Source organism: Mus musculus, chromosome 8 (assembly GCF_000001635.26).
Source record: "Mus musculus strain C57BL/6J chromosome 8, GRCm38.p6 C57BL/6J".
Lineage (NCBI taxonomy): Eukaryota > Metazoa > Chordata > Mammalia > Rodentia > Muridae > Mus > Mus musculus.
Window position 1 is genome coordinate 81,812,544 of NC_000074.6, and position 22,852 is coordinate 81,835,395.

Genomic DNA, 22,852 nt, shown 5'->3' on the forward strand with positions numbered 1-22,852 from the left:
TTGCCTGGGAGGAGGCAGTGAAGAGAACTCTGGGGGCTCAGGGGACAATATGGCTTTACTCTGGTGACCTGCTGTGGCCTTACAGGGAACTGCTCTTTTGTGGATTCCTTACTAGAGATATTTTAGGCATAGCTGTCCTGAGTCAGGCCACTTCTGGTCTGCAGGCAGGAAGTATTACTGCTTGAATTAGCCCATCATCAAACTCCTGTTTAGAAAGATGAAGTTAGTTCTTATATTCTAGATTGACACTTGTGAATTATTTGAACAGGGCCCTGGCTCATTGGGGAAAAAAAAATGTGTCTCTTATGCCTAACATTCTGGGTTAACCCCAGTATTGCAAAGGAAAGTAAGAAAGAGATAGATATTCAAAAGGCCTTCCATCTACTGATTCCATGCTTCTCCTCCATCATTCTCTGCTGGTGATGGATGCAAACCTGATTTTAACTCCTAATTGATTACTAATCTGATTTATCCTGTAAAGGAAAATATTTCAGAAATACCTTTTTTTTGATCAAACCTTATCTTGGCACATCTGTATGCTAATGCCTTGAGTTCTTTAAGTAGGTGAATATTGCCACGTTATTTTCACCTTCAGTCAAAACAATTAATAGAAAATAATTGACTTATGATTGATGAATGTACAGACTTTCTGGTATCCCCTCGGGAAACAGGGGTAGGGTGGGTCTCAACCCTCTGCTGTATCATAAGCTAAGACTTCAGGATGGAAGACTATTATTCCCAAGATGGACCTAAGAGTATCTTTGCTTTCCATGGTCTTTTACAGTCACATAATTGTGCCTGTTGCTTCATAATTAAAGGACAGCATTTGGAGTTATGGTGTTTCTCATGTCCTGTTAACCTTCTCAGAATCACAGGTCTCTGTACCCTCCATGTCAAATTAAGGGATGAAATTTCAGACTTCTTCCTGGGTTCATTTGCCCAAGAGTGAGTCCAAGTTCGAATTTTCCATTTCTCCCTATGCTTTCCATCTGTCTGTAGTTTGTAGCTGGCCTTTCTGTAACCTGTCTGTGTTTGCTCTGAGTGAGTCTCTTAACAAAAACTTTGTTCTCCGGTTATTGGACGGCAGAGAGACTACCACATGGGAGAGGAATGATGCTTTACAGAAATCTTTAACAGTTGCTTTTTAAACAAGGGATTAAGTTATTTACTTCAACTGACCCCAAAGAACTCACTACTGCAAACATTGTGTTATCAAGCATCTTCCATATGCTTTCCCCAATATTTATGGTAGATATTTGTTGGATAAGGTCAATTTCACTCTGTCTGCTGTTTTCAGCAAACTATTACCATAACACTCACACATATCCATATGCATTGCTCTCTGGGTCAGGGACATAGATGAATACACAATTTAAAATTAAAATTAGTCATTAGCTTAGGTGGTAGAGCTGATTACACAGAGGAATCCAGGCAGGTAAGGCTGGTGGTTCCCAGGGTCTCTTAATGGCAGGTTAAACAAACAACTGAGAACCCAATGGGATAGCAGTCTTAAATCGTAAGTGAACTCATAGTGTAGTATTAACTCTGGCTGTGAGGTCTAGAAAAAAGTGTCAGTCTCTTAGAACACAAGAGATTTAAAAAAAATATAACACCTCACAGTCGTCTCCTCTTTCATTTCGCTAAAGGTACTGATAAATTATTGTGACATATAAAGAGGATAGTGAACCTCAAACTAGGACTTGGAACCCTGCTTCTCTGTGTTTTCTGGGAGATACTCCCATTTTTATTAACCACCCTTGTTTAAGTATAGCTAAATCAAGGTGAAAGTATTCATCAGTTTCAATCTTCCCCAGTGTCATAGTGCTTTGTATTTCCATTGCAGTTGTCTATGTTCATGATACCAGAAAATTGTTGTAGTGCTTCATTCAGAATGTATTTATTTGGATAGTTCTATTAATGGATCATTTAAATAAATTTTATTGAAATTTACTAACTTTCGTCTTAAGTTTCTCAAATTGACAATTGAGTGACAATAGCAGCATCTATCTTAGTGCATATAAAAATAAAAAGGTTAATTTTATTGGACACTTCCCTACCCCGGAAGATGTGCAAGTAAGTATTTAATTTACTTTCTCCAATCTTTATTGTGTGTGTCAGACAGCTTTCAGCCCTGCCTGGTTTCCCTTGTATCTGCAGACGAAAGACACACACATTAGCTTATTTTTGATGTGCTTTAGCTCAATGGCCGGGTTTGCTAAGCCTTCCTTGGCTATTGTGCTCTTCTTTACATTCTCAGCTCAACACCTCCAAATCTGCCCTCAACTTTGGTTGCTAAGTTACTTTTAGTCCTAGCTCAGTACCCTAAATCTGCCCTCAGCTCATTGCTCTCTAATTTCCTGCCTGCTACCCCAGGCCCAGTCACAGAAGCAGCAGAGGGCCATTCCACTTGAGATCTCACGTGGCTAGTGGCTCTTTCTCCTTCCTTTGCATCTGCTAGCCTGCCAGTGGGAAAACTGGAAGTCCGACCTATGCTGCCCAGCTCCTTGGCTGCTAGCATTTTTAATGATGGATCAAGAACCAATTGGGGAACAGGATCTTCAGTGTTCCCAAGCAGATACCAGATCAAAGAAAGCATCAAAACAACCCTGTACAAAGGAGACCTGAGACTTCTCAGAAGGCTACATGCTGACAGGTGATAGTACCTCTCATAGAGGAAAACTAAGGACCAGGGTTTTTCTCAGAGCACTGGCCAAATAAGGTTAATCAAGTGTTTTGAATATATGTAGTATTTTCTTCTGAAAACTGAAATCACGTGTGTTCTCATTTTTTTACAACTCTCATATTTACACAGCAGAAAGTTGAAGAATTCCCATTCCAGAAGACAGGAACAAGGTAGATATTCAATATGTACTTGTGAATATTAATTAAATTTGAAAGTTAAGTAACATACACTTTTATATAGCTCCCACTTAACTTGTTCCCTTTTTCCAAAGAAAACCATTATTTACCATAGAAGTTTGTAATAGAGTGGCATTTATGATGGAATCAGATGAAGGGAAATGTCATTAGTCAACCTATTTTTATCATATTAAAGATTAATTGGTTAGCAAGGCACTTTCAGACTACACATTACTTTAAAGACAGGTTGTTTTAATATTTCTACAAGGGAGGACTGGGCTTCATGTTCACAAAGTGAAATAGAAAATTAAAGCAATTGCAGATTTCCAAGCAAGCCTGGCATCTAATGAAATCCAGATGAGCTGTGAAATTGAACCTGGTCAATGGGAGAATAAATGGCTCCAGGTGCACGTTCCCTGAGTCAGATTCAGACGATTCTGATTGAGGGAAGTTGTTCTCCTCTTGGACTGTCCTAATCCCGCATTTAAGCTACCCAGTGTACCAGTTTATGACTTGAAACGTGGGCTCTGATTTCAGCAAATAGTGATTTAGATAGCAGTGACTTGCTTTACTAGGTATTTCTCCAATTTTTTTAAATTTGCTGAGTTGTGAGAACAGAAATCATATTTAGGAAAGCACATTTTTCTTTAACAGATCCAAAATCTGCCTTTTAACGTTTTATAAATGCAAATCCTCATTCTTTTCTCTCCCTGGCTTTGATCTACCATTGTTGATTATCATTATTCACCCAGATAAAAATTTTCACTTCCTGTTTATTTGGCATCTAATTTGGTTTATGAGGGCATTTTTTTAAAAAAAAAATCTTTCTCACATGATTAGAATGCTATGTTTCATGCTCTCAGTTCAGTTTCTATTATTTCATGGCATTTTGTATTAGAAAATACTTAGCATATGTTTCTATCTATATGCTATCTTATTCTCACAAATCACCTCAAATTGCAGAGTGTAACAGAAGGCAGGAGTCAAAAGGATGGGAAGTGAAATGGAACCAGATAATGATCAGTGTTAGAGTGTTAGTGTGGATTTAATAATTAGGGCATCTGCAGGTAGATTCTCCTGCAAGGGAATATAAAGGCATTATGGATTCCTAGTTCATAAACTTCTAGGCCACAAAAATGGTGTCTCTGTAAATTAAATGCCCAAGCCAGAATAATAAGGACAGGCAGTGAGTTGGAGATCCTTTTCCTGTTGTGACTATGTGCTCATGACTTCCTGAGAAAGACAGAGAGCTGTTTGCCTGTGTCAGTGAACTGAGGAGGGCATCTGAGATGAAAAGGCTTGTCCAAATTACTGGGCAACACTTTCCAGAGGTTAGCTTGCTAAGTTAGTTGTACACTATAAAATGAGAAATATTGAGAAAGGTAGGGAAGTGGATAATTATTGTTCCTAATATCTATGCAATATAAAACACTTATTTTCTTTAATAATTTCAGTATTTTTAATAATTGTAAATTAATTCAAATGTAGGTTTCTATTGTTATGTTGGGAATTTACTATTGTTCTATTTGGAATATAACTGAATTGCGTATCTATTTTTGCTTAGATTTTGTGCATGCTCATGTGAGTGCTCACACATGCATATGCAAGTGTGTGTGTGTGTGTGTGTGTGTGTGTGTGTGCGCCCCATAGTCATTTGTTTTACATTTTAGATCTGCCTAGAACTCCTAGCTACTTAAGAAATCTTTGCAGAGGAAGGAACCATCAGATTGCTATTCCTGTGGTTGTTCCTCTTTAGCTGCAAGAGAGGGACTATTTTATAAAGTATGAATAAAATCAATTTACAATCATTATTAGAAAATATAGGCAAAGTCTGCCAACTACTAAATAGTGATATCCTGAAAGCACAAAAGAGCCATTGCTAATAAATGCTGCTAAATTCAGTTTATGAACTAACAACAGTCACACCCAATGGGCCAATGTCCAGAGATGCTATATCAATATTAATAATAATATGATATATTTATATTTTTCAAAGTGTGTTCATGCTGTATTGCTTCTGAGTCTTCCCTATCTCAGGATAAAGAATGAAGGACATTATTCCTTGATGTTTGTAGAGACAAAGGGTCAAAAAACATTAAATAGTCTGACCAAATTTACAAGCAGTTAGTGGCTGAGCTATCAAAAATGGGTAATTGTTAAACATTGTTAGCATTCCAGTTGATGAGAAGGTATATAAATCAGAGTGCAGGGTAAATAAAAATGGGCATAAAAGGCATTTTGCGTGACTTAGAATTCTCGTATTTAGTTAGTTAGTTAGTTAGTTAGTTAGTTAGTTAGTTAGTTATCAGACCAGGCAGCAGCTCTGCCTGTAGAATTCATTAATAAAAACATAGGCAAAACTCCAATTTCCAAGTTTAGTGAAAGACCAATTTATATTAGTTTGATTTATTATAAACATTCAGGATCGTTTTAAAAGCTTTCATAGGTATGGGGATTTATGTGAACTCAGAAGCAAAGGACTGTATTATTATCCATTAGAAAAATGCTCTGTCCTTGTCTCTTCCTCCATCTCTTGAACATCTGTATATTTGTCAGCATGAAATGGGGTGGGCTATAAAGTTATTGAGTTACAAGTTATTGAGATCCCTGTAGACTTCACCAGTCAGAAGAGTACTTTACATGTTATTGTTCATCTGGTTGTATGGCAAAGCATCCTCTTGGCTTCAGAGTGATAAATCGGGACCACAGAACTGTTTTACATCAGCTCTGATGCTGCTAATATTCAAATGTTCTCTAGTGTGTCTGCACTGAAAATGTATTAATGAGGTTCTTCATATTCACAATTGTGATTCTAGTAACTAAATTGAGGTGTGGATGGCACTTACAGGTTTAAGTAAATATTCTGGTTTTTTTTTTTTTCATTCTTTAAAACACTAACCACTCTTTGGTTTTGCTTTTTCTCTACTAGTAAAAGAGATTTTACAAAATTTTTATGATAATACTTTACTTATAAAAATGGTTTATAGAACATTTGGAATGAGGCCACTATCTATTCTAGCTTTAAAAACATCCACATAAGTAATATCCCATTCTGTATTGGTGCTTGCTTTTTATTGGTAATTAAAGTGATCTGAAATTAAAATGAGAGTAATAAATAAAGCTCACTTTCAGAGATTCAGACTGAAAGCAATCCAGTTCACATGACTATTAAAGAAAATGAGGTCTTTTGCAATGGGATTTCTCTATTCTAAATGGATGAAGCCTATTTTGAAAATTTTATGTGTTGTGAAATTGTTTTTGTTATAAATATTTCTCTATAATTTTAATTTATCCTCTTGTACGAATATGGAAAAATTCTTACATTTTGGCAGAAGAGGTGATTATGTTCCAAACATGGCTTTAGCTGTTGTAAGCTTAAAATAGATTTCTTCTTCTTCACCGTACAAAGTTACTAAGGGAAACTGTGCCTTAGAGGTGGGCGATTGTTGTCAGGATGGAGAAAAGGCTTGCAAGGACACAGGAGCCTGCCTTAAGACAATTTCTCCTGACTTTCTAGCTTGTTTTTGGACTGTTTGAAAAGTCAAATAAAATTCAGTTAAGTCCGTTAAGTTATTAGCTAATCATTATCCTTCTTGATTCCATCTTCACTATTAACCTTAGTTGAGTTCATATCTTCCTAAGACAATTATGTGTATTCTTTAGAAATTTAATTATTTCACTTAGTGCCCACAACTAATCCAGAAGATCCAAACATTGCTATTTTACATGGAAAGGAACTGAGGATAAAGAAATGTATAATAACCCAAATTCAGTAGTTTCCCACCACACATATTTACTATCTCTGAATTCCTCTAGGTCCAGACTTATCGTTATTGAGTTCTTTTTCTGGGGCCTCAAAGGCTAGAATAAAAGTATTGGACACATTTCCTTCTTGTCTTGCAGTTCAGCTGGACAAGAGCCGTGGTTTTCCCATTTTGGTCAGTCTTGCTGTAGACCCCGAAGGTCTTTTGCCTGCATAAGAACTCCAGCTTTCTCTACCTTTTGACTTGAGGTCATCTCAGATGTTGGAGGCTACTTGCAGTTTCTTGCAATCTGAGCTTTTCTGAGTCTGGAAAGACAGCCTTTAGGCCCATCCCACTGAATCAGAATATTAAGCTTTATAAAGATGACATCCATCAGAGTTTCTATGCAGTGTGGCCATTAGAAAGAGTCGCACACCTTTAATCCCAGCACTTGGGAGGCAGAGGCAAGCAAATTTCTGAGTTCGAGGCCATCCTGGTCTACAGAGTGAGTTCTAGGACAGCCAGGGCTACACAGAGAAACCCTGCCTCAAAAAACCAAAAAGAAAAAAAAAAGAGTCATAGCACATCACCTTTGTTGTATTCTACATTAGAAGCAAGACGCAAATCTTGTCCACACTCAAGACAAAGAAATTATGTGGACCAATGATACTGAGGATTTGAGAGGACAGTTAATCTGTAGGATCATAAAAGATCTGGTCTACCTTTGGCACTAAATAAATTAATCATAGCCACACAGATCTGATTACAGCTAAATTTCCCCTTATTAAATGTGATTACCAGTTGCAGATTGAAAACAAAGTATCTCTTATAGGATCATGTGTTTGGATACTTGGTCCCCGGCTGGAAGCACTGTTTTGGAATGTTTAAGAAGCTTAGTAGGTGGGACCTTTCTGAAGGAAATAGGTAGTTGAAAAGCAGGCCTTGATGTTTCATAGTATAAAACCCTTATTTTCTTTCTTTGCTTCAGGCCTGTTGATGCAATGTGACCAGTATCTCCACCCCTCAGCTGCCATGTCTTTTACCATGGGCTGCACTCCTCTAGTTGTAAACCAAAGCAAAGCCTTTCTCTCTTTGATATTGCTTTTGGTGTTTCGTTCTATCAATGAGAAAAATAACTGATACAGTGTATTAACCAATATATTCCCTGATCTCTATGGAACACAATTAAATCCAATACAACCCCATAAGGATATTATCTCTACCTATTCTGATAGACTTTAAAAAAAATGAACGCAAAAAGAACTTCAGTAATAAAACTTCGATAAATGAAAAGTTGAACCTAAATAAAATATGTATATTTCATATCATATCTTATATTTAAAATATGAACATGACATTGGACTTAAATATTAACTAGCATTTTCAAAAAGAGACCCATTTTAGCTATCTCTAAAGTGTTAAATGTTAGCAAAGGAATGTCTAAGGTAGCTTTACTGTCAAATAAGTATATTTAAATATTCACTATCAAAATTTTTTGTAGTTCTTATCTGTTACAAATATAACTTAGTTTTTACCTTCAGAATCATTAGTGAATAATGACGCTGTTTTCTGGACTGCAGTGATCCAACTATGAAGGTTTAATGGGTGGAAGTTAAGTTCTTAGGGTGTAGTTGTCTGGTCCTATCTCAGAAGAAAGATTGACAAAGCTTGAAGAGCCAATTTTTAACCCAGATGGAACCTGATGGCCTGTTACTAACAGATCCTTCATGTTTTTACATCTATGTTGTAGGGGTCATCAGATCATGCTACTTATAGAGCAGTATAAAGCCAGAGGTTTCCTGCTACTGTAGGCTGAAGGAAGCGAGAAACCCTGATGCATTCGGGAGATGCTGTCTGGCACTAGTTTCTCTATTGCCCTTTCCATCCATCAGCAGCAGAAGCAGATGTATGGGGGGCCAGAGGACCTTGGGCTAAGCCTTTCTCACCTGTCATGGGACAGCTAGGCCACCTTTTCTAAAGGGGCCCAGTGAGGAGAGTACCTCACAGTTTTTACCCTGTACAGAGATAGTATGCATATTTCCAACTGCTAATTTCATTCAACAGGCTGTATTAATTGAAACACTGTTCCTATAGTATTAATTACATCTTATTATGGAGTCATGTCTACTTGTGGCCTATAAATACTGGACAGTAAGAAGACATCCATATCCAAAAAATGTTGTTTTCCCACAGCATCCTGATGTACATTTATTTACATTTCTAATAATAATTTTACTTTGAGGGACTAATAATTGCCTTCTAGCTGTGTGTGAGCTACTAAATGGGGGCAGGCAGTTAATATTTAATACTCAGAGTGGTATAATCTGGAATATATAATTGATGAATAAACATCAAGAATGTCTGTCTCATCATTTTTGACAAAGGGAAGAAAGAAAAAACAGTGAGGGAGAAATTTTATGAATTCAGTTCATAGCTAAGATTAAGTTTATAGCTCATGAAGTAAAATGAATTATAGTAATCTCTCCTTTTAGTTTCAAAGTATGGTGGTGACTTAACAAGAGGATTCAAGGGACTGTAAAGAGACAGTGCTTTCCACACATGACAGCATGAAATTCAGCTGTCAGTCAAAGCCTGTTGTCTATAGCCCAGTCCTGGTAGAGAGCACCTGTTCTTCTAGAGAGATGGATAACTTTGTTCTCATTATTCCATACATCTCCAAAGCTCAGCATGATGAGCTTCTTGACTGTTCTCTGAGTTCCTCAGAAAAGAACATATATGCCTCTGTATCCTTTACCCATGAGCCAGAGAGAGCAGTTATCATGGCAATGCACCTTAACACTTAACACTTTGTTTTGGTTCTCTCTTTTATACATGCATGGCTATTAAATGTGTATCAGCCAGAGTACCAAAAGGAAACAGATGGCACTCACAAATGAGAATAATTCCTTGAGAGTTAATTTACAAAGGGACTGTTTCGACGTGGAAGTGTGGAGCACTGCAGTTACCTGGTTTGATAAAACAGTATAGCCATTAGCACTCCTGGGTCTGAAGGAAAGACGTTCCAGGAAATACACAGAGAGAACTGAGCAGCAGGTATCAGTGAGGACACTGCACACAGCCAGCCAGAAGCCACTTAGCAGGAAGGAAGACAGGACATTCTGCATCTCAAATTCAAGCTTCCCTAGGGATGTTTTGTTCTCCTGTCAGGATCCTTTCTGGTGTAACACACCTTAGAAAAGCAGAAACCCCTTTGATAGAGTCTTGAGGGATCAGGCTCCAGACACAGAAAGCAAAACAGAGGAGGGCAAGCCAGGGATATGGAGAGCCAAAGGGAAGACTGTATCTCTTGATACAGGCTGTGGAAGGGCAAATTCTTCATGATTGGTGAAGCACCAAGCAATTGGTGTTGATGAGGAATTTAGGCACTGAGAACCTTGTTTTATTGAATTTGAAAGGAAGAAAAAAAATCTAATGCATTCATTGGCTGGGATACGCTTAGACAAATGATTAGACCTCCCACCCCCATACACAATCTACTTTATTTACATTGTGAGTTGCCTGTAATTGCAAATTAGAGAAATTGGAAAGTTAGTCTGTCATGTGGAATTTAATACAATGAATTTCTCAAAATTAATGTGTTTATATATTAGTCAGGATCTAGATTTTATGGAAGGGAAACTTAGAGACAGATGAAAAATGCAAAACCCTCTGCAAAGGCAATTCTGAGCTGATATAGCTTAAACTGGATCTATAAGTACTGATGGGCCACTACTAGGGCAGAGAATCAGGGGGAATGAATGATATTGGATGTACTTTTGAGAAGTGATTCTTTAGAGGAATAAATGGGATGGCACAGTATTGTTTATTATTGTTTGTTCATTTGCTTTGCTATGTCATAATGTTATCAAACACAATTTCTGGGCCAGGTGCAAAAAACCACAAGGAGTCAAAAGAAAAAAGTATGGAATGAGGAAAGCCTTTACAACAAATGTTAGAAACAAGGGACAAGAAACATTTACATATACACTACCCTTCTAGATGAACATAAGCAAGTCAACTGTAAGAGGAAAAAGAGCAGGAAACTTGAACCCACACATTACAAATGGGAAATCTCAAATACCCAATAATCAGGTGGCAGACACCCTCATTAAAATTACAGTAAGAGGAAATCCCCCACCCACAGTTGACAAGAAAACTAGTTCCAACAATTTCTAAAACAGATCAAGACCTGAAACTTCCATATGACTAAGTATTCTTAAAATAAGCCGTTGTGAGCAAGTCCAGTTACAGTTGAGAGGGATGAAAGATTGTAGCAGTAATGGTTTGAGTCTCTCTGTTAGAAAGTTATTTACACATGGTCCTCAGACCCTTGCAAAAGAATTTTATAGCATCAGGTTATTTTTAATTGCAATGCAATCAATACTATGAAAGCAATCAAATATCCATCAAAAACAATAGGAATGGAACACTATGTACAGTCACAGAAAAATGTACATCTGCCAGTAAAAAGATATCTTAGTTGTATGGATAATGTTAGCAATTTTCAAAAGATGTATGAACCAGATAGTATGTTCAGTGTGTATGTGGGGTTTGCTGGGTATACAAATAATTAGCAAACACCAACACTTTAGCCTCTGGCATATTGGTTTGTGTTATTACTCTAGAGAAAAGACAAACCCTACTCAGAACAGCGGTTGTCTCTGTGGCAGAGACAGGGGCTCTATGGGGAAAAGATTAAGACAAGTTTTGGTCAAACTACATTATTTTCCCCCAGATAGTAGTTTCACTGTGTTGATATTGTGGGTAGTCATTAAATTTCATCTAAGAAATTATGCAGTTTTCTGTTCAATAAATACAGATCAAACACATTTAAAAGTCAGTTGGTTCTCCTGTCTTCACGTTCTTTAGTTTCTTATTAATTTTGCCTGATTTCCAAGGACTTTAGAGGCTTTGCTTTAATATCCCAGATTTCATTTTAGTATTTGAGAATTTAGAACATCAGACACTTAACAGGACAGGTGAATGCAGGTGAGTATCCATGTGACTCACAGCAGTGTTTCTTCTGCCACATGCAAAGCACATTTCTCAAGAACTGAATGGAAGCAGTGGGTTCTAAGGAGTAAAACTGTTATTGTTAATGACTGAAGTGCAAAGGGTATGCTCATTGACAAAGAATGGTTGAGAAGTCAGCACACCGTGGGCAAGACTGCTCAATAGGCAAAGGAAGTAGCAGGCTGGTTGGTGACCCGATTTCAGTGACATGAAGGTACTGAGAATATGTAAACATAGAAGGGGAAAAGCAGCTGTACAAATTCATGCACTAAACTCAAGCACATAATATACACATACAATCACACACATAGACACACACAAACAAACATATACATAGATACACAAAAACATACATTCACAAACCACACACTCATACACACACAGGTTCACACACACAAACATATGCTCACATACACAAAACATGTTGATAAACTCACATACCACAACATACATACTCAAAAATATACATACACGGATATGCCACATAGACATACACAAACATATACACACTTATATAAAAGCATACATTCACAAACATATACCACACACACACACACACACACACACACACACACACACACACACACACACACACACACACCATCCAGTACTACAAGTTAGGCAAAAAGCATGCTTTGCCCCACACAAATTTAGATAGCTGTTCAAAGCTCTTTCTTTCTTTCTCTCTTTCTTTCTTTCTCTCTTCCTTTCTTCCTTCCTTCCTTCCTTCCTTTCTTTCTTTCTTTCTTTCTTTCTTTCTTTCTTTCTTTCTTTCTTTCTTTCTTTCTCTTTCTTTCTTTTCTCTCTGTCTCTTGCTTTCTCTCTCTCTTGCTCTCTCTCTCTCTCTCTCTCTCTCTCTCTCTTTCTCTTTCACTCCTTAATAAAGATAACGTAGTCATGAAGATGTTCCCATGGAAATAGTCAAATGCCTTTCTTTTTATAACTTCTCCTGCTGCTCTGGGAATTCGCAGATCCTCAGAAAGACATTCTTTTTTCCTGCATTCTTTCCCAGGAAGCAGCAGGCAGAACACTAACTGCTTGACTTGTAAGTACTATTCCTGGGAGGTATGACAAGCAAAAATTCTAATTGGGCATCAGCTTGTGTTTGCTAAATGTGTAGTGACTTCTTAAATTATTCTAGTTATTATTTAAAGACATGTCATTAAGAAAATGAAAAGGCAGTCTAACACATTAGAAAAATGGTTTTGTGTGTGTGTGTTTGTGTGTGTGGTTGTGTGTGTGTAATAGGGGTTAATAGGCAAAATATGTAAGAAATATGTAAAAGAAAACTCATAACTTAGTAGCACAAGCCAAACAATACAATATCTAATCTAGAAATGGACAAAAAGTGCTGCTGAGATAGCTCAGAGGGAAGAAGAACTTGCTGACTGAGTTCAGTATCCAGGACTCATGTGGTGGGGAAAACTGACTCCCACAGACTGCTCTCTGACTTCTACCCAAATGCTCATAAATGTGAACACACACACACACACACACACACACACACACACACACACACACACACACACACACAGCATGTGCTCACAGATGTACATGCATGCATACAAACAAATAGAAGTAGTTTTTTAAGGATAAAAGGCTCTTTGCAAGCATGAATACAGAAGGTCAACAAATACAGGGACAGGTGCTAAAATTCACCAATTATAAGAGAATGTACATGAAAATAAGATTACTCCCTATCTGTAAGAGTGTTTACTATCAGAAAGGCAAGGATATCAGATAGCACAATTAGCATTTAGCACTTTTTCTATCACATTGTTCTTTTCTTGAATATTGATATGTCCTATGAAGGCTACTCATTTAACTCTCTTTACAAAACCTGTTCTAAATGTTTACTGATAGTTACCCTTTCTGCTTTATTTTAAAGATAAATAAATAAATAATCTCACTACAGATAATACATTTTCTTCCTCTATTATTAATAAAATCATCTGATTTTTCTGAAATATAGTAACAAAGCAAAAGCTATGTTTTTGCTTTGATAAACACGCAAAAAAACAACACACGGAAATAAAACAAAACCAAAGCTAGATTGGGACTAGTTATACAAATTCAGATACACTAGAATAATTACATGTAAATCAGATACACTAGAATTTACCTTTTCTCCTATAAATGATATTATCACTGTAGTCAATATATTTAAAAAGCAAACACAAAAACTAACTTCTCTTTTTAATTGGTAAAACATTTTAAAATTCCTTAATGGAAGATATTTCTATTCATTTTGACACTCACCTACAAACTATGAATCATTTGTGGACTGGCAGTGTCTGGGTAATTTTTTTCCTTGTTTTTCTGAGACCTCGTGTGAGATTACTTTTCTAAACACGGGTAAAGAACATGAACTGTGGTTTCCAAAGCTCTTAGTGAGATGCTCCAAAGATAGAGAAAATTTTGAAGCATGCAGCACTCATTGCCAAGACACTTAACACTGACCCTGGGCCCAGATATGTCATGAGACCAGTTCTAGTAAGCCAGATTCTTGCAGTGTGTGTGTCTCTTTCCCATGACCAAAGTTTCCATTGGTTTTAAAAGACCTCTCCAATTAGGACTCTGAGAAGATAGTTCTGGGTACATCTTAGCTACACATCTACACTCTACTGAATCTTAATTTAATTAGAATTATTGGTTTCAGAGACATGATCATTTTTTCAATTAACGTATTTATTTCTTCACTTTACATCCCAATTGCAGTATCCCCCCCTCCCATTCCATCACCACATGGCTCCCTCTCCTCACACCCCCTTCTCTTAACCTCTAGGAGATAATCTTAACTTGTAACACATAAGGTGAAAAAATTATATATTAAAATGTAGTTGCATGCCAATTTTTCTATGTAAAAGGCTGTGGTAGCTGCAGCTGTCTCCTAAAACACCAGAATCTCAATGAATAGACCTCACTGACATCCCTACCACTGGACCATGTGATCATATACTAGGGTATTAGAATGTGCTGTAAGAGCCCTGGAGATCTGATCACACACTTCTCCCAACCCTATAGTTGGTAATTTCTTGTCAATAGTATGATAACTCTTCTTTAGATGTTTATACTACAGATAGATAACAGATAGCTCATAATATTCCATCCTAGCTTTTGAGAGTCAACAGTTAAACATTTACTACCTACCATTGTTCTTTAAGAAGTAAAATAAAAAAGGCTTAGTATCTACACCCCTAGGGCATTGTCTCTTCCTTTACCAGCAGTTGTCAGTTTCCAGTAACTCCGTGTCTTGTGGGTGAGACTGTGTGTCCAATCCTCTCTCCTGGCTGGAATTTGGTCTGGCTTATGCTGCATGAGTTTTGTACACACTGTCACAGCTGCTGTGAGTTTGTATGTGCAGCTGTCCTGTGTGTCCAGAAGACAATATTTCCTTGGAGTTATCACCTGCCTTGGGAGCTCAGACTCTTTGGAAGTTTGTGAAGAGGGGATTTAAAATATCATTTTGAGCACTATATTCAAACCTTTCAAAGAATCGAATCCTCATCCTGCCTCTGAGAGGATGGCTTTGTCTGTCACATATGCTGATCTTGGCAAGTCTGCCAGGAATGTCTTCACCAAGGGCTACAGCTTTGGCCTAATTAAACTTGATTTGAAAACAAAGGCCATAATGGGTTGGAATTTATCAGCTCAAACTCTGCCAACATGGAGACCATCAAATGGCAGTCTGGAAATCAAGTACAGGTAGACTGTATACTGGTTAGCATTGAACTCTGGATATCAAGATCACTATGGAAGACAAGCTTATTGAAGCTATCTTCAGGTTCATCCTTCTGGCTTAACACTAGGGAAAATGCTAAAATCAAGACAAGTAGAAGACTTGGACTTGTGATGCGACTTCGACATCCCTGGGGTCTCCATCTAGGACATGCTGTTGCTTGACTGTGAGAGCTGGCTGGCTACCAGATGAATTTTGAGATCTTGAAGTTCTGAGTGACCCAGAACAACTTCACAGTTGGCAACAAGATGGACAAATTTCCAGCTTCATATCAGACTGAATGATGGGTCAGTTTGGTGACTCCTTTTATCAGAGGTGGAGTCTGAGTCAAGTCAGCTTGAGCAGCAGAAAACAGTAACTTATGTTGGAAATAAGTATCAGGTGAATTCCAATGCCTGCTTTTCAGCCAAAGTGAACAACAGTAGCCTGATTGAATTAGGGTACACTCAGACCCTGAAACAGCAGTCATCAACCTTCCTAATGTGATAATTTAGCAGAGCATGTCATGGTGACTCCCAACCATAAAATTATTTCATTGCTACTTCATAACTATAATTCATTGCTAATTCATAGCTGGTATGAATTGATATGTAAATGTCCGATATTTCTGATGGTCTCAGGTAACCTCTGTGAAAGGGTCATTGGACCCACCTACTCCCAACTCATCCCCACCCCTGCAAAATGTTCACAACCCACAGTTTGAGAACCACTGCTACATCGAGGTATCAAACTGACACTGTTGGCTCAGCTGGATGGTGAAGATGTCAGTCTATCACCCACAAGCTTGACCTAGGATTGGAATTTCAAGAGTAAAAGAATATTGTACATTCATCAATTTTAAAGTATCTTATAACATAGATACCTTCAAATTTTAATGTACCTTTTAATCCTGTGAGTTAGGAACTTGAGAATTGAGAAATACCACATTAGCTCCCTGGCTAAAGTTGACCCACTTTGAGGTACAGCAGAAATCCCATTCCAGGTATTTTTAGCCATAGAACTTGCTGGGGAAGAGTTCCTGTAGAGATGCCAAGATGAAATGGAGGCTGGGAGTGCCCAGACCCTTTGTAAATCTGCAATGAATCCATAGATGAAATTGTGACTCCTTGAGCATCTAACCCTGTTTTCCCAAACCTATCTGTTGGGAAGCACATACACACCTATGCGATGTGGACTTTTTAGACAAATAGTCATATCCTGTTCTTTTCCTAGCCCAACAGTTACCTGTTTTATAGTAAAAATACTATTCAGGGTGTGGATAGCTATTTCTTTAGTGTAATTTTAGAGTGGAGGCAGAGGACATTATAGAGCCAGTCATTCAGGACTTAATATTTTCTTGTGTGTAGTGTTGTTTCTTGTTGTTCTTAATGTTCTTGTTGGTGTTGGTGTTGTTGTTATCCTTCTTCTTCTTCTTCTTCTTCTTCTTCTTCTTCTTCTTCTTCTTCTTCTTCTTCTTCTTCTTCTTCTTCTTCTCCTTCTCCTTCTTCTTCCTCTTCTTCCTCTTCCTGCTCCCCTTTCCCCTCCCCTTATTCTCCTTCTCTTGTTCTTCTCCTCTTCTTCCTTTTTTATTTTTATTTTTTGACATTGCACCAGAATATGATGTAGCTTCTGTGATCTCCAGCTCTGAACTGAGGAGGTGATTGTGGTCACACTATGACACAACACTAGGGATCTAAACTGACTTTTGTTATGTTACTCTCTCTCCTCTCTCTCTGTCTCTCTCTCTGTCTCTCTCTCTGTCTCTCTCTCTCTCTGTCTCTCTCTCTGTCTCTCTCTCTGTCTCTCTCTCTGTCTCTCTCTCTGTCTCTCTCTCTGTCTCTCTCTCTGTCTCTCTCTCTCTCTCTCTCTCTCTCTCTCTCTCTCTCTCTCTCTCTCTCTCTCCCTAACCCCAGTTTAATGGATACATGTTAGAGTCTTCCATTTTGTATGGAATTATCTATTCCCCCTCAAATGTTTTAATTAGCATCATTTAAAATAAAACTTGAATAAAATATTGAAAGCTCAAAAAGAACTTTCAGAACATGAAGTGAACATATAAAAAGGACAGGGGAAGGGGACACAGGTCAGAATGAAATCCAGTGAACTCTGCTCTCTGCAGCTTCATCTGATCTATGAGAATAAGAAATACAATTATCTCAGATGTTTTACTTTCTCCTTGACAGCAACATAAGAAAATTCGCCTTAAGAAATGAAAGCAATATAAAGCTATCTGTGTCAAAAGGAGTTTGTAGCTACACTCCATGTTTCTCTTATGAGTGGTCATTGCTCAGTGCATTGGATTTTGGAATTCTCTAAGATAACTAATCCCATTCCTTGTGATTCATTAGATCTGAGACAAGAAAAGCACTGAGTAAAAACTAAACTTAAGCAAACACACACAAACAATCTCTAGCACTTAATATTTCCAATGTTAAGCTTTTTATTTCTAATGTGGTTTCTTTGAAATAGTAGAATCTTTAAGTATCTGAGAAGATATATTTTATAAAACTTTAAAGTTTGGACATACAGGCATTTGTTAAATATAGTTTACTGAAGTTGACCTGCTTTGTTTGATATACATCCATGTATGTGTATGTGTGTATACATACACCTGTGTGTGTGTGTTTCTCTCTCTGTGTGTAAATGTACCTGTGTATGTGTATGTACATGAAGCTGGGTGTGTATGTGTTTGATTTTTGTGTGTGCATGTGTGTATACCCACCTATGTGTGTGTGTGTTTGTTTGTATGCATGTGTGTATGTGTACATGCACCTATGTGTGTGTATGTGCATCTGTGGCAGACTGCCTGTTGTTTTGTAAAACATGGAGGAGCCTGCTCAGTAGACAATGAAGGAAGCATGTCACAAGGCTTGTGCTTTTAAAAAGATGCACAGATGAAGCATGCCTCCTCACTCTAAGTAAAAAGCCAGGCATACAGCTGTAGCCACTTATTTTCACCAAAGCCTTGTTGATAGGACTTTTGATTACTAGAAAGAGGAGTTTGCTTTTAAACCTTGTGGGCTCTGTCCTTTACTTTTTGTCTTTCCCCGTGTGACACCATTTGGCAGTTACATGTCATAGAACCCTGGCTTGCTGATATGGACCCAATGTAGACAGAAGCAACAGATACTTGCTGTTCACCACTGCTGTAGGTTCTGGCCGGAAAATGCAAGTCCTTCCACCAACACGCTTATTCTACACTTTCACAGGCTAGTATAAATATATGGTTGTCTCTGAATGCCTTTTTTTTAAAATAGAACTCAATTCCTTTCTTCTGTAGGTTATGTGTCTAAACATCACTATATTTTAAGAGCTGTGCTATTATTTAATAGCTACAATATAAATATGTAAAGAGCATGCCACATACAATTTAGTGTGACAGTTATTTAAATAATGATGAACATGTTTGTGACCTTTGAGTGTTATTTTCCTCAATGGTGAATGTCATTAGAGTCACAGGACTTTTAATATGCTTGTTGGTTTCTATCAGTATGAATGTGCTTTGTATAAATATTTGAAAACAAGAGATTTAGGAGACCCCTATGGTGAGTCTCCTAAAACTTGCAATCCTAGCTTGATCCTCACTCTAGCAAAAGGAGAATCATGTCCTATGCCTCTTACTTGTAAATGGCTTCTTTCTCATCTCCTTCCATTACTGAGCTATTGCCATCTGTTCTCCACATATTGGATGCTATTTTTGAAGCATGAAAAAGATCACCTCACCTCATTTCTTGGCTCAGGACCCAAGAGTTTCCCCTCCTAACTGCAGTGTGAGCCCAATATTACCACAGCCCTGCCTTTCTTTGACCCTGTCTCTCACTCCTTCTTTCTTCTTCTCTTTGAACTATCAGTCACTTTGGTTCCAGAGATTGTGCACTTAGTGTTTACTTAGCCTGCAGAGACACTATTCTTTCTTAGTTCCCACCAAGTTGGGACTTTCTCATCAGAAATTATTTAAAGTCACAGAATCAGTGACCTAGCTTCCCTAGACCTGGTGACATAATTAGTTACACTTAACCGCACTAGGCTTTTTCAATACTGTACACCCTTCCCCTGTTGTGATACTTTCCACCTCTTCCCGATGTTCACACTTGATCCATAAAGAAATTGTTTCATGTTTATGACAATATTGTCTTTCCTTACCATGTGCAAAGACACTAAAAATAGAGAGCAACCGAAGTCAAGAAAACACCGTGGTACAAGGAAGCTTTGGGTATGGGGTACCTGAAGTAATTGGATGCCTAGTGTTTTCAGTGCCTGTGACATATATCCATCCATTGACCTCTGACAGCAATTTTGACATAGAAACTTCCAAAAGGGAGAGAATGTCTCAACACTGAAGCCCACTTGCAGCAGTATTTCTCAAACATTGGGTCTCAGGGCACTTTACATTTTTGAGAGTCTTTGGGAATTTTGTTTATATATCTTGTGCTAACTATGGAAACTTTCCACATTATAATCAAAAGTCAGAAACTTTCAAAGTCCCAATTTATATAAAGTCACAAATAATTAGCACAAGTTAAATTATACACATGTTTGTAAAATCTTTATGGAATATAAAAATCTGTACTAAGAAGGTAGCAGTTTTATGTTTGTAAATCTCTTAAATTCTGATCAATGAGGAAAGAAGATGTGTGCTCTGTGTGTAAGGTTTTGTGATATTATAGGCCCTATGAGCCTCAGAATACTCTACTGCGTCCTGGGCAAAGAATGAGGATTCAAAACAAGACCTGAGTATCATTATGGACATGGCTTTGACCTTACACATCTCCTGATTACATCACAGGTGAGAACTGCAAACCTGTGGTAAGAATAATTGCCTGGATGGGCTGCATGGAGAAATGGTTCAGGATTAAAGGCTAGGCTCACAACCAAACTGTCAAGAATTGCAGGGAGTTGATATGCTGCCACTATCTACATGGTAGCAGGGGCTAAAGCACTGGCTTAAGAAATGGCAGATTTATATTGCCTTTCCTTACCATGTACAAAGACACTAAAAGTAGTGAGCAAGCGAGGTCAGGAAAACACTGTTGTGCAAGGTGCCTTTGCGTATGGGGTACCTGAAGTAATTAGAAGCCTAGTGTTTTCAGTGCCTGTGACTCTGAAATCATAAATCTCTCCACTCTCTCCTTGGTCGTATGTCTTGGTGGAGAAGCTGCTTATCTTTGGGTTCTGTTTTCTTGTAAGTTGAAAGTAAAAGTGGGATCCTCACTTTCCTTCCAAAGTACACTAGAAACAAACAAACAAACAAACAACAACAACAACAACAACAGGATAGAAAAGTCTGTGCTTAGAGTGATCTAGTTAAAGGAATGAGGCCAGGGACCCTGGCATAAGCACACACATTTTAAAACTTCTACAGGTGATTCTAAGGAGCTTTGTTGAGATTTATGAAACAAAGTAATAGAGGCTTTGGTAAAATTCCCACAGATAAGGAATCCAGTGTGACAGCGCTGCGCATAGTAGAGTAGCCATCTCCCTCTTGCCTGGAAAGGAATCAATACTTGTTGAATAGACTCATTGTAGTCCTTCCATTCTGTGACTCAAAATAACCTTCTATTTTCTAGTTCATGGAAAAAAATAGCCATTATAGGTGTATTATAAAAGTCATTATTCAATAGGGCTATATAATCTCTTGACAAGAATAAACAAAATCTAGGTTGTAAATGATCATATGGAATACTTGGGCAATACCACAATTGTTTTGATGAGACCTTGAAATTATTTAGCCTTAAATTTGTTGGGCTAATGACTTATAGGGAACAACAGATTAATAGACACATGCTTGCATTTATATTACTGTTTTCTGTCTAATGGCTTGTTCATTAACTCATGACTATGGTCTTAATTGGGGGCTGTTAATATGTAACAGTGGTGTTTTCAGATCTAGTAGTGTGATCAATTTTGTCTGTTTCTATTCCCTAAGGCTAATAGAGTTTTAGTTTAAAAAAAACTTTTATTAAGCTACCCGAGGGAAACTCATTAGACTCACCATTTGTCCTGTTTCTGAAAAGACACAATACCATCAGGCACAGTTTAACATCTAATGTCAAACTGCCTTCTTGCTAATGAACTGGTGTAGGACCATGAAAGGCAGCCTGGTTTCTCATTGAGCTAGGTTGGAAACCAGGGTGACCCTGCAGGGCATAACCCTGCAAGGTAGGTTAGGCAGTTTGCCATGCTCCTGGACACCAGGCTCCTGACAGGAGGCTGTAGCTCTCCATAGGTCTGTGACCATCAGTCATAGTCATGTAAGGGCAATGACCTAAGCCCCTCCAAAAGTAGAGGACAGAAGACATGACCACACATCATGTAGCCTGAAGAAAGATCTCCATTTTAATGAGGCACCAAAGGCCTGGAGGCTTAGCCTATAAACTCCCCCTTCCCAGACACTCCACCTTGCAAAAGGTATTTAACCCCAGGCCTACCCTGAGAAAGTGGGGTATGGTTTTACACATCACAACTGTCTGCCATGACAATAAATACCTTAAAACAATGGAATGTCTCTTTTCTTTGGAAGCTGCTGTGGGGAACAATGGGACAGACCTTTGTGGAAATAGTCATTCTAATCTCCTACAGAAGGTCTCTCAGCTTTCCCCAACTCCCAGAGTGATGTCCAACAGCTTCATGTAGCCAGACACCTGCCCAGCGCTGGGGTTGAGTAAGATCAGTCAAAACTTCCCGGGTCCTTCCTCCACCAGTGACCTGAGCCCTGGGGCAGAAGCAGGCCACCTTTTAACCCATAAACTGGCATTGACTAATAAATGGGCAGTAGTAATGCAACACAGATCTGGGGTGCCATGTGTTAAAATGAGCATATGCATCCCTGAAATAATGGAACCCAAGCCTAAGTTTCTCTTGATCTCTCACCTTACTTTCACTATCTCAGTTCACCAACTGTAAGTTTTCAATTGCTATTTTTGACAGTAGAAAATTCTTAAAAGCACATAGATCTACCTAGGTCTAATGTGAGATTAATGAATCAGCCTTAATGGCTTTTGTTCCATTTTTCAGAAAAATGACAGAATATGTTATATGTTAAGATGCTGGATAAGGGCTTGGGGTAGACTGCAACTGGAATTACCTGTGAAGGTTTGCTTGACAAACTCAATATAAATGCATGGAATTGAACTGGGCTCTGTACATACTCTTTATATTCATAATAGCCATGTGTTTGGCAATGTATGCTTGTTTTTAATTATTAAAATACCATAGGAAATCAACTTATAAAGAGGAAAGATTTTATTTTATTTCCAATTTATATTGTTTCATCAGTGACTCAACAGCACTTTTGGCTTTGACCTCTGGTGAGGCAGTGGAGCTTGACGTGAGTACATGGAAAAACAAAATGGCTGGGAGAGAGAAAACAGGAGGAAGAAAAAGGGACTGGCCCTCGCTTTCTCCTTCAAGGGTATACCCCTGACTATCTAAAGCCATCCCATTAAAGCTCAGCTCCTGAAGTTTCTACTGTATCTTCATAGAGCCAAGCTGGCACCAAGCTCTTGGCAGACAGGTAGAT

At 38.0% G+C, this 22,852-nt stretch overlaps 1 protein-coding gene and 1 pseudogene across 17 annotated transcripts in view; both read left to right on the top strand.

Annotated features, from left to right (window-relative positions):
- The window catches only part of Inpp4b (inositol polyphosphate-4-phosphatase, type II), a 792,047-nt gene that overhangs the window by 470,278 nt on the left and 298,917 nt on the right, over positions 1 to 22,852 (top strand). Inside the window, exon 1 of one of the 17 annotated variants that reach the window (XM_006530862.3) lies at positions 12,467 to 12,660. The exons of the other annotated variants lie outside the window; for them this stretch is intronic. The gene's annotated coding sequence lies outside the window, so the exon portion shown is untranslated. Of the gene's footprint in view, positions 1 to 12,466; positions 12,661 to 22,852 lie in introns of those variants that run through there. 17 annotated transcript variants of the gene reach the window in all.
- Gm17072 (predicted gene 17072) lies at positions 15,133 to 15,813 on the top strand (annotated as a pseudogene).